General features: G+C 39.4%; 1 long non-coding RNA gene across 2 annotated transcripts in view; it reads right to left on the bottom strand.

Moving 5' to 3' along the window:
• Nucleotides 1-17,824, bottom strand: part of LOC139594319 (uncharacterized) — a 70,919-nt gene that overhangs the window by 11,135 nt on the left and 41,960 nt on the right. For both annotated transcript variants that reach the window (XR_011680596.1, XR_011680597.1), the window contains exon 2: nt 3,655-3,796. This is a non-coding gene — a long non-coding RNA (uncharacterized lncRNA). The remainder of the gene's footprint in view (nt 1-3,654; nt 3,797-17,824) is intronic.

Here is a 17,824-nt window from a genome sequence, read left to right as displayed (position 1 = left end):
TACTTAGTGTTCAACATTATGTATATAAAGAAATGGTGAAATGAAAAATAACATATGGAAATTAATTAATGTGTGGGAGATCAGTCTTCCAAGTCAGAGGTTCATCTTATCGTTTTTGTGTCCCTCAGTGGTCTACTTTGCAACGAAACAGTATTTTTCCCAGAGCTTTTAAAAAGTTAAACAGGTTCCAGTAAGCTCTGAAGCCATGACATTGAACAGGCCTTTCACCTCAGATAGAGTGCTCTATCTTAAAGCTGAAGAGGTATCAAGTTGGGAATTTACACTTCTTTCACTCTTTCAAGATTTTACAAGCTCTGATGAGAGCATCTTTATGCTAATAGCAAGGATAGCATTTTTCAGACCAGGATAATGTCCAAGAGAAGTCACTGCCTACTTTGACTTGGTTCAGAGATACCTGTGACCCCACAGTCTGTTGCACAGTGCCAATCAAAAATACAGTAAGTGACATGGTCATAGCCTGAATGGAATGGGTGAAAATGGCAACAAAACCCAAAATATTCATTTCATTAAGGAAAAAATTCCAGTCAGGCCAGCCAGTCTAAATGCTTCACTGTGTTGTCATGCTCATTAATTGCATGTATTTCTAAGCTCAGTTTGAGGCCAACCTTCCTGAAAAACAAGACAAAATGAACACCATCCTAATACTGTGCCTAATCTGTCATGACTGATGTGGGTGTTGCTAATGTTTCCTGGAGTGATGATGGCTTGCCAGATGCTGAGAAACAAAGCTCAGTCAGACCATGGAGTAAGCTGAGTAAAACAGAAGTCTCCTGCTGCAGTACTTACATATATATCTATACAACTGAAAAGCTTGGGTACAACAAATCAATGAGAAAGCCCTAGAACAAATTACAAGAAGTTAATGTCAAAAAAAAAACCAAACAATTACCCACAGCAGCCACCAGAAAGCCAGACTGAGAGGGCAATTCTTCTTTCTTGACTGAGATCTGAGATCTGTCTGAGGCAGCTTTTTTTATACTGTTCACACCAAGAGCTTCCTTCCCTTTCCATTCATATTTTGAAAGACATTGGAGCATGGCTAAGCCTTATTTTGAAAGATGCAATAGCTCAGTCTTGACAACAATTCTTTTATTTTCAATTTAAGCAGCCATAATAGAGTTTGCCCATTAGTGAAAGAAATTCTCAGGAAAATATAGGTTGTTGCCTTGGGGTTCTTCATGACCCTGACCTGCCATAATCACAGAATACAACCATCCCAAAAGTATCACTGTGTTACACTAGGGTCTAATTAATTTGATCATTTGTTAACAAAACCATTTCATAACCTTATTTATAGGATGACAAGTGCCATTATCATATGCATCATCCCTTGTTTTCACCTCCTACACTGAACATTTTTAAAATTATAACCATTGAAGTCTTTTCATTCTTTCCTCCTCATTCCTACTTTCATCTCCTTCAACTTTGTCTTCCCTTGTCTCACAAGGGGCATTTTCCTCCATTGCAAAGCTGATATTTTATTGTGATAGGGGCATGTGGTTAGACAGAAATGATCATGAAACTTTTGTTTCGTATCATCAGCTGAAGAAAAAGATGTCTTAAGATGTCTGGTTAAATTGACTTAAAATTGTCTATAAAGGAAATCAGAACCAAATCATGTTCTGTATTTTTTTTAAGAGGAGGTAGTAGATATTCAGTATAAGTTGTGACCACTGCTTCTGAACACCTGCCACCCTGCCTCATTCCTAGGAAGTGCATAGGGCTACACTCTCTCTGCCTTGTCTGGGCACCCATTTCAATGTAAGGGAAATTTCTGTTCTTGGGCAGAGTTCCTGTTGATATGAGAAGCAAGTGAGAGGTGTGATGGCTGTTGTCAGCCCTGCCAGGAAGGGATGCTTACAGTCCCTAAAAGGAAGATACAGAAGGCTGAAATTAGGAATGAGGCTGCAAGATGAGTCAAGATTCCAGGTTCAGGATTCTGAAGAAACCATAATTTTAAGCAGTTATTTCAGTATTGGTGTGAGGGTGAAGATCCTGTCTTCCCAGGTGGAAAGCAAAGGTTTCATCCTCTGATTCCTGAGAAATAACACTGCAGTAGTGAAAGCAGTTCTTGCCCTTATTTTAAGACAGTCACTCACCACAGAGAAAAACACCTTGAAGAAGGCACTTGGAAAATCCTAATACTTATATCTGTCTTAAAATATTGGTAAAGTTATTAAAATAAAAGAAATAAAAGATTACATTGAATAAAGTAGTCTTACCCCTTAAGTCTGCCTCACAGATACCTTTATCTATTTGGCATGATTTCAACAAACTATGATTGACCTGCATAGAGGCAAGTAGCCTGTATTGAGATAGAAGCTCAGTAAGTCTGAAGCTACAGACCTACTACCAATTAGTTTGCTTTACTACACACACCAAAAAAAAAAAATTAATAAACTTGAGATTGGCCAATTTTACGGTCATGATTTTTTTTTTTTTTTTTGCTGAATAAATTTGCCACCATCCATGTTCACTGAGAAAAGGATGTAAAAGCAATATTAAATGTTTTATTTGATATCACAGAATAATCAAGTACAGCATATTGAATTGTGTTGACCTTGGAGACAGGAGTCTCAGAATTATTCATTGAATAAAGACAGCCAAACTTTGGCACGATCTCTATTAGAATAAATGTTGTTGCACAGTAAATATGCCAAAGTATCTCTAGAAAAGGCATAAATAATTGCATAATTCAATGTAGCGAACAAGCTAAGAAAATAAAATAGTCTCAGCAAATAATCTGTTTTCCCAGGCAGCTTACAAAGAGGAAAAGAACCAAATCAGATATTTGCATTTCCTTATTCTCTAGCTCTTAAAAGGCATTTTTTTTTCCCTTTATGAAACAGGAATGGTTGAGTCAGAATCTGGTTTTGTTTCTGTTGAGACTAATAGCAATAGCATGACTTCCGCAGTAAGGAAGCAAATCCATTTTGCCAAAGAAATGCTGTAAGAACTTATCCATATTCTCTGACATGTAGATAACATTAGCATTTGGCTTTTCTGTCTGATAGAATTGTTTTAGTATGAACTTCATATTGCTTTGGAAGTTTCCTTGGTCTGACCTCAAGATCCCTGAAGAGTGAAGAGCTAAAATGATTTCATATAAGGATTAATGAAAAGAAAAGCAAACAATAAGAAAATTATACTGGCTTCAGATTTATCTGCTCAAGTGTCTGGGCTGCTGCAAATCAATTTTAAATTGTGCAGAAGCATGTAAAAAATACATTGCCTCTTTAACTGTAATTTTCCCCATAAGTCTTCACTCAAACTTTAGCCCACTAAATGCTGGAAGACAGAATAATATTAATATAGGAACAAACAGGATATATATGCAAACATACAATCCAACTGCTAGAAGATTTTATGGGCGCTTATGAGTATGAACAGTTAAGGTGGTGTTAAGAACTAAAGCCCTGTGTTGTTCAGTGATGCACTTAATTAAGCTCCTCAGTTCCATTTAGTAACAGATTTGTGTCCATTCCATTTTTATTACATGTTTCTTCAATTGTGCAGTTCAGTCTTAAAATAAAGGAGTGTATTTCATGTTCTGGGTAAATATGTAATCTCTGTGGGATCACTTACACTTGAAAATTAGCTTGGCACAAATGCAGGGCAGAAACTAAACATTACCTTTTTCTGTGTAATTCCTCCTGTAGATATTGTTGCACACTGAAATTGTCTGCCCATGGATTATTCAGGAGTCTTGATCCAAATCTTTTGCTTCGGTAGAACTGTTCAGGTGCAATATCATGTTCAGAAAACTCTTTCTGATCTATATTTAGGTCACATAAACCAGAAAAGGAGTTAGGACAGACAAATTGGCTGGGTTGACAGAAAATCACTAACAGAGATGCCCAAAGCACAGCCAAGCCTTGATGTTTTAATTCCAAGAGATTTCACTAATTTTTGCAGATTTAACTTCAGTGAGCAGTGATAAGATCAGAACTATGCTTCCTTGAAATCAGCTCTGCCATTGCCTACTTGCTTTTTACCTCTCCTCAGGATAGCTAACAGAGGCAAATGAGAAGATAAAGTGTTTGTACCTCATACACAGAAATTCTATTGACTAGTATATTCAAGTAATAAAGGGATGCAATTTAATCTCAATTTTAGGGGCAATTGTTCAGAGAAGTGAGAAGGGAATCCTGTTGCAACACTCCACTGGTTCCAGTTCTCTGTCATCTCATCTAGAAGGAAGGGTTCCTATTCTTCCCTCCCAAACTTTGAAGATCTGATCTCTGAGTAAGGGACAGCTGAGTTAGATCAGATCTCCATGGTGTGAAGAAGGTTACTGAGATTTCATGTTGATGAATCTCAATCATGCATATGTGGTCAACCCCTGGACTGGATGAATTAAAGATCCCTGATGGCCTTAACCACCCAGAAACTTTGCTGCTCTCAAAATGCTCCTTTCTTAGAGGGAACCTGGAAGAGGGTGAGTTACACAGTGTTTTCTGCAGCTTGTATTAATTCTGAAATGCAAACACAGACTTTGGCTTGTCATGGTGACTGCACTGTCTGCAGACATCTAGTTAACTACCAAGAAGACCTGCAGAGTTCCAGGGCTGTGACCACAGTGGAGATACAAGCATTGACTTGAATGTGTTACAAGGCCATAAAGAACTACTGGAAGTTAAAGCTTTGCAGCTGACTGCTGGTCACACGTGCCCCTCTATTGCCCATTTCAGCTGGGAGGAGTAGCAGGAACATTTGTGGTTCTGGTTGCCTAAAGACAAAAAACTCTTTGTGAAAATATAAAATCTGGAAACAAGCCGACTGGTGAGGTCCTAAAATATTGGCTGCAAATCAAACACAAGAAAGGTATTGGTGAAGGCCGTGTCACACACAGAGGAACACAGTGATACTCAGCTTTGGAACCTTCCTTGGCTGTGGAAACAAATCAAGCTTCATTTAGACAAAATATATTCCCAACTAGACAGAGTTCTGCATTGTTTTTGTGTCTTAAATGTAAGCATTGATGTAAGAGGGCGTTGATGATTAAATGAAACTGTATTTTTGCTTTTGTACAAAGCGACTGTATTTTCCTGACGCCTATCCCAACAATATTATTCAGCAACAGCCCTTACAAAGAGTGTCTCCTCTTAAAAACAAAAATGGATGTAATAATATTCATATGGTCACTCTTGCTTCAGATGCTTCTTGCCCCTACAAAGTAGGGATAGAACTATAAAACTAAGAGTTGTACACTAAATTGACCTTGACCTCTAAAGGTCAAATTCATCATTAGTTTAACTTCTCTGGAAAACATGCTCACACCAGCTATCATTTTAATTGCTGAGTGCTTAACTAGGTTGAGAATATGGCCAATCTTTTAATTTCAATGAGGTGACTCTCAGATTATCATGTGGGTAAATATATGCCCCAAATGTCATCTTTACTCTCCATTAAAAAAGAGTTAAACAAAATGTTTCAATGGAAAGTTTAATAACAAAAGACATTTATGATGTTTACTTAAATTTTCTGGACCATTAAGTCCAAATGACATGACTTATTGGATGCTATATCTGGCCAAAAAATCTTTTTGACCAGTCTAAGTTTTACTACGTGCTGAGCTGCCAGCATCCCTATTAGAAAAATAAAAAAAAAAATTAAATATAAATCTATGGTCAAATCCTAGTTTTCTCAGTGAAATCTGGATTCAGAATAGCCATTCATGCCAGAAACTACCTTTTGAAGTTTACATTAACATGGATATTTATTTATTTTCCCTCTGTAACAATGACAGTGGTTGAAATAAACTGTTTAATTCTAAATAGAAAACACATCTGCTGTTTCTGCATTGTTTGTGGTTGCTGGAGGGGTGACAATTTAAACCAAGTAGCACACATGACATTTTAAGTGAGATGTTGTATGAGGATTTGCAGCTGCTGTACTTTCCTATTTTTCTCTCGCCTGACGGCACTGCTCCATTGCAGGGCCTGCAAAGTTTTCCATCCCCAGCACAGCTCTCAAAGGGAAAGTTTATACACATCCTTTAATAACTGCATGCCTGCTTGCATAGGTGTGATATTTTTGACATGCTCGTGTTCATCTCTTTTGGGGGCAAGAGCATTTTCTACATTGGCTGGGATCTTGGAGGTGAGAACATGACTGTGGGGCTCAGATTAGGCCAGACTTTGCTGATGACTAGGTGGTGAGCAGGAGCCTCAGAAGTCCAAAAGCTACCTGCAGTTAAGTCCTGACACCCTGCCATTGGACAACATGGCCCTCTTGGAGATCAGTGTGTTGGAAGGACCCTGGGCAGTGACTTTTTTGGGGCTGGAGAATAACAAAGCAGTCTCTGAGCTGGTCCTGTTCTCTCTGGCAACCTCCCCATTATCTCAAGGTTGCAGCACAGCATTAAACAAAGAGAAAGTGCCATGGGATTGGACTGAAGAAGGTAGTCAGAGGTTGGGAAGGCTGGCCCTGCTCCAGCCAGGGAAGCTATGAGAATGGACAGAAGCCCTGGCTCCCTGCTAGCACTTCATCTTGTCTGTGGGGGTTTTAAGATGAGGTGTCATCTGCCTCCACCCCAAGTACGTGCTGGCTGAGAGGAGACTTAATTTGTGCCCAAGCAGCTCAGAAGTGTCAGCCCTAATTACAAAGGGTGAATTGTACCTCTGAATGCCATGCTGCAGTCCTGACACCTAAACTACAGTTAATTCTTTTTTTTAATTCCTGTGGGGGTTTAGTGTCAAGGATGTAATGATCCTTTCAGGTTAATGAACTTGGGCCTAAATAAATGAATTTCTAAATTCTAAATACATTTCTAAATACTTTTGATAATCTTTAAATTTTGCCTTTTCACTAGGCTGAGACAGTGAAATTCCCTTCACTTCCCTGTTCCCACACTGGTTTGTGTTTAATAAACCCCTGAGGTTTGACAGTACAATCCATTAACCATAAAAATAGTGTGGGCTGATATTTGACTCCTATATTATGGCAGAAGAGACTAAAATACTCCCGAGTAGTGTGAAAAGCTTAGGCAAGCACCTGAAGAAGGGCCAGAGCCCATGAGTTCCACTTCATTTCTGCCGTTTTTCTTTTCAGTTCAAAGAAGGGTGTTGGCATTTTCTTTTGCCAGATCTTAATAGAGAGGAGGCTTCCTCTTTCTCTGGAAAAATTCCTACCTCGGATCCAAACAGAAATTTATGACATTTTCTTTGCTGTTATGGGATATTGTGTTTATTCCTCTCTGTTGTCTCTCAGCAAAGTAAGAACTTCTCTTTGGGTCTTATGAAATGTCCTGAGTGGAGCAAATTATTTCCCTTGGGAGGGACAAGATTACAACAAACTGCAAATATTAAAAAAATAAAATTTCCAGGGAGGAGCCTCAGTATCAGCCTCCAGGTCATCTTCCCCCACAGCCCTCTTGGCATCATACAAACTGAACTTTGTCCTGCCCTAGTTACTAATGTGCCCAGTCCAGTCTTTAGAAACAAAGCATAAACACACCCAGCCAAGCGCAAGCTGAATATAAATGTTCTGCCTCTTCCTCTCGTTACACTTGTGAGAAATTGTTTGTCTTTTAGGAGGGAGGACAGAGAAATCAGTTCCCAGGTCAGGTCTCACTGTAGCCCTGCAGGCAGGGAGGACAGAGGCCAGCTCCAGTGCAGGAAATCTTCAAGCACTGAATTGCCACACGCTGACAGGGATGTGCGGGCCCATGTGCTCTCACAGGGTCATGGCATGTTTGGGTTTTTTCATAATGCTGGCCCCCACACAGCAGCCACAGAGAACGAGGCCATGGTTCTCTTTCAGTTCAAGGAATCACTGGACTGCCAAAGAAACCACATAACAGCTACTCTACAGATGAACTCAAGTAATGGCACAGCACTTGGGTGGCCATATTTATATTGGGCTAGCCAGGAATGTCAGGATTTCAGCATTCACAAAAAATGCACTTCTGGCACAAACTATCTCTGTCATTTCAGCTCCACTCCTCAGTCTCAAATGATCCATATTGTTAGGAGAGCTCTAGTGTTTGGAGTAGCATGTGTTTCCCCTCTCCATAGGTTTTGGGAGTAAGGAAATGAATCCTGCCCAGCCGCTCTCTTTAGCAGTTCTGCTTTCCTCTAAGTAAGCAATGGCAAACATGAGATGGGAGAGAGATACATCTGAACTCATGCAATCTGTCACAGCACAGCATCTCCCAAGCACAGGCTTTTTACCCTTGGATCTGTCCCATCTCTGTCTGCACAGCCATATTTCAAGGATTTGTCATGGGTCACATCTGCCAGCAATCATGTGGAAGAAATATAGAAAATGAGCAGCATGCATTAGCTCCGCTGTTTTCCTCCTGCAGCACTCCTGGGCTCTTGACAAACAGACAAACTCCCATGCTGAAGACAACCAGCCTAACCCCCACCCCAGAGAAGTAACTGGGGAGTCACCATGAGCCTCAGCAGATATGATCTCACAGGAACAGAAAGCTGTGAACCCCACTTGCTCAGGAGGAGTTTAGGAGATGAGGCATAGCCTCACAGGTCCCCAGAAACATCAACCCAGCAAGGAGACTCTGAGCACTGCAGCGAGCAAGGCCACCATGACAACTCACCCAGAAGTGTTGTCTAGGAAAAATAATAGTGAATTTTGGACTTGTTCAGGATTCCTGGGCATTCAGGCCAGGGGAATCTTATCTCCCTCCTACCTAGGTGTCTCATTCTTCAGAGCCCTGGGCCTCCTTGGCCATGCAAGAGCAGATTGGCTGTACCAGTCCTCCCAGTGACTCCAGCAACTCCTGGCAGTATCAGTTTAATTGCACTTGATCTATACGGCTCATTTACACTTAGGCACAAAATCTGGTGTACTTTGAAAGCCTCAGATTTAATGCATGTGTGCAGTCTACCTTCAGATCAGACATCTCCTGAGGGAAGCATGTTCTTTTGTTCTTGGTTTCTAGACGAGGAAATCCCAGGTAGGAATACAGATGCCCTGATTATGGTTAAAATGGACAAATAAGTAACTGCTGTAAATCAAAGGAGGATTGACATCAGCCCTTCAGAATAAGAGTATTCTTGTAGATCTTTTAATCTCAATGGCCTGTCAAGTTGGACTGTTGTTCCAGACTGCTTTTTCAGAATTGTTCAATTTCTCTGTTCTATGGACAAACTAACTAAGAAAGATTTAAAAACAAAACAAAACAAAAACCACTTAACAGTCTTGGATACTGGAGTACCAAAATCAAGCACTTCCAAGTGAAGATTAATCTAATCCTTCTAAGTAAAGTTTTACCATCACATAATACCAGCTCCATAAAATAGTACTGATGTTCCTTGTGACAATTTAGGAGCTTTAACCATATCTGGAAAACTTTCTCATTGCAAAGGTTTTTAAGTATTGGAGGACTTGGTAGGATCTTTTCTTTGTGAGATCAATAAACAACCAAAGCCACCTGGTGTTGACACAAATATCTTTTTAAACGTGGAGGCCTAACACACAAAAACATCTCTTCAGCCAAGGCACTGGGCCAAGTGTTTAAGATACAAGATTTGCCAGAGTGCTTAGAGCTGAAATGGAACAAAGACCAGAGAAACACTCAGTCTCTTTGCAGTAGTTTAGTGTCTCTTCTACAGGTCTTCTCTTTGTTTTTCTTATTTCTTTTTTTTTGTTTTGTTTTGTTTTGTTTTTCGTTTGGTGAATTCAGTGTGGAAGAAAGACCTGAACATTTTCCATTGAATACTTTTCTCAAAAAAAAGAAACTGTAGTTTAAAGTAAGCACCAAAGCTTATTAAAAGATTCATACCAAGGCATTATTTTCTTAATAGAAAATGTTTCGTAGACATGCCATGAACAGGAAATATTGAATTCAAATAACATACAAACAAACAAAAAATCCTCAAAATCCCAGTGATGGGAAACTGATCCCAGGTCTATTCAAGCTAGTGGTAAGTTTGCCAGGTGTTTCCAAGGAAATCTAGATTTCATCTGCTTCATAAAGGGTCAGTCATGAACCACGAAAGACAATTAACTAAACCTCTGGGCATAAGGAATGACAAATGAAAATTAGGGAAATCCATACACAGTTTAGTGTCATGTTTACAAATGTTATTCTGTAAATAGGGTTAGAATGGGAAGGCTTACTGATTCAAGCCAATTGCAATGACTAAAAGCCAGGGTTAAACTCAGCAGTAACAGTCATGCATCAGCCACCCAGCTGATAATTGACAACACAGTTTGTAATTTCTGTTGTTTGCTCCTCTGAGGTTTCTTCCAGTCAGTAACAGTATATTTGAAGTGTTGGTAGATAGAAAAAAGGGACAGAAGCATTTTGCACAAATCATAAAGTCCTTTAAAATCAATCCTTCAGAGCATTCAATGGTTTTACATGTGACCCAGCCCCATGGGAGTCTTAACTTGTGCAGTTCAAGTTGCTCCAAACAGAGCTGTACCACCGGTAATCCATGTGGTATGTGAAGCAGGAAAATTTTGAAACATTTGGATTTCTGTTAAATCTCTGATAATATTTAGATTAAAATCCCTTTGAGGTATGGACAATGTCCTGCTATATTTATGGAGAGCCTAGGAAAACCTGTGAGGGAGTGGAGAGAAGACTGAGGCAACTTCCCTGGGTCTATTCCAATGAGAATTTCTGTTTCTCCTACATCTGAAAAGGATGACTCAGATTATACTGCAAAAAAATCTAGGAGCAAAATTGGTTAACCATGGGCTTTTTCCATATATAGGTTGGATACTAATATGACGTAAATTTTATAAACCTCTCTGAGTAAAGAGGTATAAAATAGAGTGGTTGCACAACACCAGGATTATCCACAGAAGCTGTTTTCTGCATGATACTTCTTTTTTCCCAGGGCCCTGCAAATTTGGGACTAAGCCAGAAGTAGATGTTTCCTCTTTGCACTGGGTACACAGTGCCAGTGAGAGCAGAGGAAGCCTAGGACCTTCTTTGTGCTGCTGCTGTGGTGTGAGCAGATTTCATGTTGTACTGCAGTTGTGTCCCAGGTAACTTGTTCAGTATTCAAGAAAACTTCAGCTTCCACCCTTGGTCTCCCTGGCTTGGTACTGTGAAAGTGAGTTGCTGCTCCATGTTAAAGAGAGTGGAAAGGGTGGGTGTGACCCAGGCTTACAAATTCCCCCACACCTGCTGCCTATGTCTCATGAAGAAAGCCTTGCTGAAGAGGTGCAGCAGTGATTTGCAGCTCCAGATAAGTGGGAGCTCAAGGCATGCTATGGACCAGGCAGGGCTTCTTAGCCCTCAGTTAATACAGAGGGCTCCAAGAATTACTCCAATAAATCCAAATGCTTAAAGTTTCTTTTCACCCTAGTACCTCCTTCTTGAGAGCATGTCTTCTTCTGAGCCAGCAGTATGGAAATACACTTTTCAAAGTCACATCAGTGGTTCTAGTGATTTCATAATTGTCACAGAAGTGGAAATGCCTTCTCTTACAGGTACATGACACTACAGAGACTGTAGAGCCAGTCAGACTGAAAAGGTGCATGCAATTGTTTGGACATTATTTGCATAGGCATGTGTATGCAATTGGTTAGATCCATGCTCCCAGATCAAGGCACTAGGCAAAATGCCCATCCGTGGAGTTAGCTACCCATCCTTTTTTTGCCTGATCTGAATTATGTCCTGAAAAAATCTGGAAAATTCCTCTGCACCAAGGTATTTTCTCTGATAACTTCAGAAATTTTGCGCATCAATATACACTTCCAGTCAATGGAAGACATTTGCTCCTGAGCGGATGCAGCTGCCAGAAACAAACAATGACACATGAAGCTCCAAGAGAAGACTTTTAATTCTAACAGAACAGTCCAGGAAATACCAATCAATTCATATGGTAACTGATCATCTTCACCCTTAAAAACTCAAGCTAACAGCTGTGCACTGTCTCTTCTTCCAGAAATGACTCCAGATCCCTTTTGACCTGATGTATACTATTCACTTCTATTGTAGATTTTGGCAGTTTGCTTCATACTTTTAATTATACCCTCTGAGCAATGAAAGTCATCCTGGATAGTTTACAGCCCATGCCTCATCTGCAAGCTGTAACCTCTTTCTTTGGAATTAGCAACAAGTCACACAAACTTTTATTTGAAACAACCCATTCCTTTTCTGGTGTATACTGGACTGTATTTCCTGCAAATTCCTATCCATTCCAGCTGCATTAGAACTTGTGTCCATTCACTTGAACCCAATGCAGATATTTACTCCACGGATCCTAGATTTTTAAAGCCTGAAAAACAACTGTATTGTCTAATCTATCTTGCTGTAAAATTAAGGTGTTAAAATTTCATTTAGCTATTTGCAATGTGAGCCTTAACACATTGCACTGACTAGAAAGCATATTCTTCTATTTTCACTAAAAGTTAATATGAATTAATACAGTCATTATTGCATTCTTCAGCTTCCATATTCCTTAGACGGGCCTGTACATGACTCCACAAGGTATTAGGCATTGAGGAATCACATCAGAATTGTCAAGGGGTTGTAATCCTACCTGACCAGTTTTCATGTATCCCTAGAGGATCACAGCAACTCGTTGCAATGCTACAGTCTGGGACAGAGTATCTGGAAAGATGCCTGGTAGGAGGGGACCTGGGGGTGCTGGTCAACAGCTGGCTGAACACGAGCCACCAGTGTGCCCAGGTGGCCAAGAAGGACTATGCCACCTTGGCCTGTATCAGCAAGAGCGTGGCCAGCAGGACCATGGCCATGATTGTCCCCTGCACTTGGCACTGGTGAGACCACACCTTGAATCCTGTGCTCAGTTTTGCGCCCCTCACTTCAAGAAAGACATCGAGGTGATAGACCATGTCCAGAGAAGGGCAACAGAGCTGGTGAAGGGTCTGGAGCACAAATCTTATAAATCAGGAGTGGCTGAGGCGGCTGGAGTGTTTAGCTTAGAGAAAGGAGGCTGAGGGGAGACCTTATTGTTCTCTAGAGTTGTCTGACAGGAGGTTGTGGTGATGTGGGGGTCAGTCTGTTCTCCCAAGGAATGAGCCACAGGACAAGAAGAAATGGCCTCAAGTTGCACCAAGGGAGGTTTAGATCAGATACAAGGACAAAATCATTCACTGAAAGAATTGGAACAGGTTGCCCAGGGAAGTGGTTGAGTCACCAACCTTGAAAGAATTTAGGAGACTTGCAGATGTGGCTCTTCAGGACATAGTATACTGATGGGCTTGACAGTGCTGTGCAAATGGTTGGGCTTGATGATCTTAAAGGTCTTTTCCAACCTAAATTATTTTAAGTTTCTGTGATTCTATACATAATGGTTTAATTTTCTCTCATTTCAGATTTCAGTAGAGTTTCACTGCAGTCTGTATGTACTCTCTGGAATAGAAAATAAAATTAATTCATGGAAAATATTATTATCATACTCTTTATGGAGTTTGGAAGGGATCTTGCTAAACTCATTTTCAATTAAAAATCTTTTAGATGGAGTTTTTTGGGGGTTTTTTAATGATTTGGTTGTTATTGTTGTTTATTGATAAAAATACTCATCTTCAGATGGGAGAAAGCATAGTAAAAGATTCATCTATTGGGAGTGAAAAAAATCTAAAATGGTCCCAAAAATGTGAAAAAGATATATTGGGGTTGCTTTTGAAGAGGATTTTTACATCTTTCATCTGAGACCTTGCACTGCAGACAGTATCTGCAAAGGTGGCAGCCTCAGATACTCAGGCTGATGTTACAGACTCAATGAGAAATTTCAGATTGGCTTTTGAAAAGCTATTTCACGGTGAGATACCTTTTCCTAAAAAGCAGAGACAGTTTATGTTGACAACAGAACAGAAATACAAAAATTATCACTCCCTGTCCTGTATTTAGATCACAGTTCTCAAGTTACCTTGCCTGAATGTGAGAAATGTGGTTAACAGCCAAAAGCAGGTTCTTGTAGGATTTGGTATTTTCACAATATTTGCTGTAGAACTAGAACATAAAATATTCTGCTTCCTCCTCTGTCTTCCACTCCTGTGTTTTATTTCCTACTTTGCCTAAAACTTGAAAGCTTAGATAGCTGTTTAATTTTAAGCTTGATTTTAGAAGCTGCTTTGATTTCAAATAATTTTCAATGCTTGAGGAAGTTCTGCCAGTAAGTTGGAACTTTGGAGATTATCTCCTGCACAATTTAATAAACAAAGTCATGGCATAAAAAAGTTGCTTAAATCTGCAAGCTGCAAGAGAAGTAAATACACCATTCCAGCTGAGGGACCCAGAGGGCTCATTGTTATGATCAAGTGGGTGAATTGCACAAGTTATTTCCATATCTAAAAGTTGAGCTTGTTCTAATTTATTTAGGAACTTGGAGTGAGTAGGCAGCATTTTTGTATTAACTGAGGTATAACAATGTATACAAATGTCCATCCAAAGCCATAGAAATCTGATGTAGGTATGGCTTAGTCATGCAATATTAGAACAATTTCTTCCCTGGAGGAAGTATCTATATAATCTCTCATAAAAATTCTTTAGAATGATCATTTGCAATTCTGTTATTTTCTTCTTCTTTTCTAATATTGATATGAACTGGTCTCCCCCAGATTATTATGTGATTAAAAGAGAAATGTAAAGAATCATAGAGTATTGAATTATTATAGACTGACTCTTGCCCTCTATCCTACTTGTTGTAAGCTCTGTTATGCAATTGAGTGTAGTGACATAAATAGGATATAGGCTCTCTTTATCTTTTTGGAAGAAGTTATAGTGTATTCAAAAGATTTTTGGTATGTGAGTTGCTTTATCTTCATTATAAAAACAACTTGGATGTGGGCTCTGGGGGAATTTATAGTTTCTCCATGACACAATTAAATTACAAATGTCTCATTAGAGACTGCCAGTGTACCTCAGATAACGACTCTAAAGTATCCATCTTAAAGCTCATTTCCAGATTATTTTTCTTTTGAACTCATTGTACTTTAGGATTGTACTAACTTTTATGAATATGTTTTTAAGGGACATTGTCCTTTAGGGCATGCCATAAATATTGGTGTGCTTGGAAGAAAAGTTGTTAAGGGTCCAGAGAGCAGAATAAGGGCAGAGGCTGCAAAAGGGAAGCATAAAACCAATCAAAGTAGCTAAGCCCAGTTATGAAAACTTTTGTCAAGTACATGGTCAAGAAAAAGTTGTATTGAACACACAGATACTTTATCTACTGCAAAACTGCAGTTATATCACAAATTCGGAAGATGAAACCACTAGAATAAGAGAATATATTTGCTGTGATTCACTTCACAAAGGAAGTTTGAAACCAGTTATTTTCAATGCTGACCAAGTTTTACAAAGTAGCCCCTTCAGTGAATGTTTTCTTATATTTTTGGATTTTTCTTTTGGCACCAATAACACACTTGATTACTGAAAAAGCAAATATTACTGAATTGGAAATTAACTCTTTTCTCCAGACTCTGACATTAGGTAATGAATCTAAACATCTAACAGAATAGACTTAGATTACTTATTGGTTTGGGTTGGGGTTTTTTCCTAGCTCCTAGAAAATACCACAAAGCTGTATTATTCTTTCATGTATTCCAGGAAATGGATAAATCAGAACAGTGCATCCTTTGTATGAAAGCTCAAGAAAGAATTTCTGATCCTCTTCATATAAAACATTATTTTTACTAAAACTGAGGCTTTGTTTGTAAAGAATCAACTACTGTTTAACCTTAAGTAGAGGGAACCTACTTACATTTAGTTCTCTTCAGGATGATGGGTGAGGGAAGACACCCGTCATCCTGCTGCTTTCCCTTAATGTTTCTGTCTGAAGGGAACACAGCATACCTACATTTGGTGTAGAAAGGAAGAAAGTAGCTCTGGCTTCTCTAGAGAGGAAGAGGTTCTTCATGTCCTAATACCTCTGTTCCCTTCCTCCTGACATCAAGGAATTGAGCCCAGAGCAGTACACTTCTCAGAACTCTCAGAAAGAAAATCTGTAAGTCAGCAAGCTTGCAAAAGAGCCTTCTCTCTCAGACTTCAAACAGGTGGTCCCTCTAATTTTGTAATGGTCTCATCAACTACAAACAGAAGAGTGCTTTGCTCTTCTGCTTCTGTATTTCTCCCTTAAACTGGATGATACCATGCACACTGGCCACTCTATGTTATCTGTGACACACACTTGACAATCTATGTCATCAGTCATTTCTTGAAACAGTTATAAATGAATATGAGAAACACTATAAAAAAAAAAAAAAAAACCTTCCAGGTCGTTACAGCTGTTAGGTTTATGATGTCTTAATTCTGTTTGAAATTTTCCATGAGTTCTTACACTGTTCAGAAGTCACATGCTGGAAATTTTAACAAAATTTCCTACTGTTAATTCAGGTATCAGCTGTTTCCTGAAGATGAATAGTGTGAAAGAACAGGCACTGCTTTTTGCAACAGTTTATGACCTCTGTTTTTCATCCATCCTTTTTGCTTCCAGGAACACAACAGGACACAAATGTTCAACCAAAGTAACAGGAAAGAGCATCCACACTTTTAAACTTACTCAGAGAGTACAGATATGAAAATAGAAAGTCAAAATACACATATGGGGGGGGATAATGATTCAAGAATACCTAATACACAGCACTCCATTATCCAGTAACTGTTAATATCTGGTGCACCCTTAGCCCACATGGCTGTGGAGAAGAGCTGACACATACAACCAGTTAAATCTCAGAAATCATCAGGCAAAAAGAAGGAAATAAAGGTACTCCAGACTCATAGCTATTCCCCAGTCTGACATATAAGTGCTAGAAGCCAGCAGCACTGTACTGCTATCTCTTAACACAAAGATAGCTTTTGCTCCCCTCCCCTACATTTGGTAATTCCAGGAGAGGTTGCATGTGCTATATCATATTGTGGCTTGCAGTGACAAGAGTGATATAGCAGTAGGCTTTGTTAAGGACGATAGGAATGTTTAAAAGTGCTAAGCAGGCCAAAAGCACATTTAAAATATTCCAAAGGCAAGCTAAGAGAAATGGCCTTTTGGACGCTTTAGAGCAGATTCTCCAGAGAGCTCAGTATCCAAGAGCTTCTTCTTAGGCACTTAATGGCAAGGCTGGGCTTTCCAGAGTACTAAGCTCCACAGCCTGATCATGGGATTAGGAGCCCTGCCCAGCCAGAAGCAGGATTTTCATTTTTCAGCCCTAAATTTCTTTGAAAGTCCAACATTGAAATCTCAGGGAAATATTTTCCAATTACTTGCTATATTAAGAAAATTAAACAACCCCCCTGTGTTTCCTGGAAATCTGGCAGGACTCACACTGTAATTGTAGACAGATAATGTCCCTGAAGATCAGGTCTTGCGCTGTAAAGTAAAACTATACAAGGTGAGAGTTACCTGCACTACCTGGCAGTAGTATGGCAGTATGATTAGGTATTGTAATATTGTCTTTAAATATTCAGACACAAGCAACAATTTTTCCTTTACATTTAAGCAAAGGAAAGATTTATACAGCTATAAGTGAAACCATTCTTCTGGAATAAATACAATTCTAAAGTTTAGAAATCCTCAGGCTATTTTCTAAACAAAGATGTGGGAAACTATTACTGTTTATATTAAATATTCCCATGTGGATCTTTTGGTCCTTGTGGAATATGAATGGCAATCTCTTGTAAAATCCCTACTGTAGCTGTCAACACTTTTTATATGAGGCATCCCAGACACAGAGAGGAGTGGAGCATGTATGTGTGTGGGACATACCTGTTTCCCTCAGAATTCCTCACCCCTCTGGTGGCAGATAGGTTTTCTGAGGCTACACAGATATCAGAGCAAAGTCACTAAAGTGATTTTTCATAGGGGAGGAGATAATAACACTTCCTTATTGCCAGCTTTTTGAAACCAGAGAACTACTC

Source organism: Agelaius tricolor, unplaced genomic scaffold (genome assembly GCF_023055355.1).
Source record: "Agelaius tricolor isolate 1412-34295 unplaced genomic scaffold, bAgeTri1.0.p SCAF_1, whole genome shotgun sequence".
Lineage (NCBI taxonomy): Eukaryota > Metazoa > Chordata > Aves > Passeriformes > Icteridae > Agelaius > Agelaius tricolor.
This window is presented reverse-complemented; position numbering and strand designations above follow the sequence as displayed.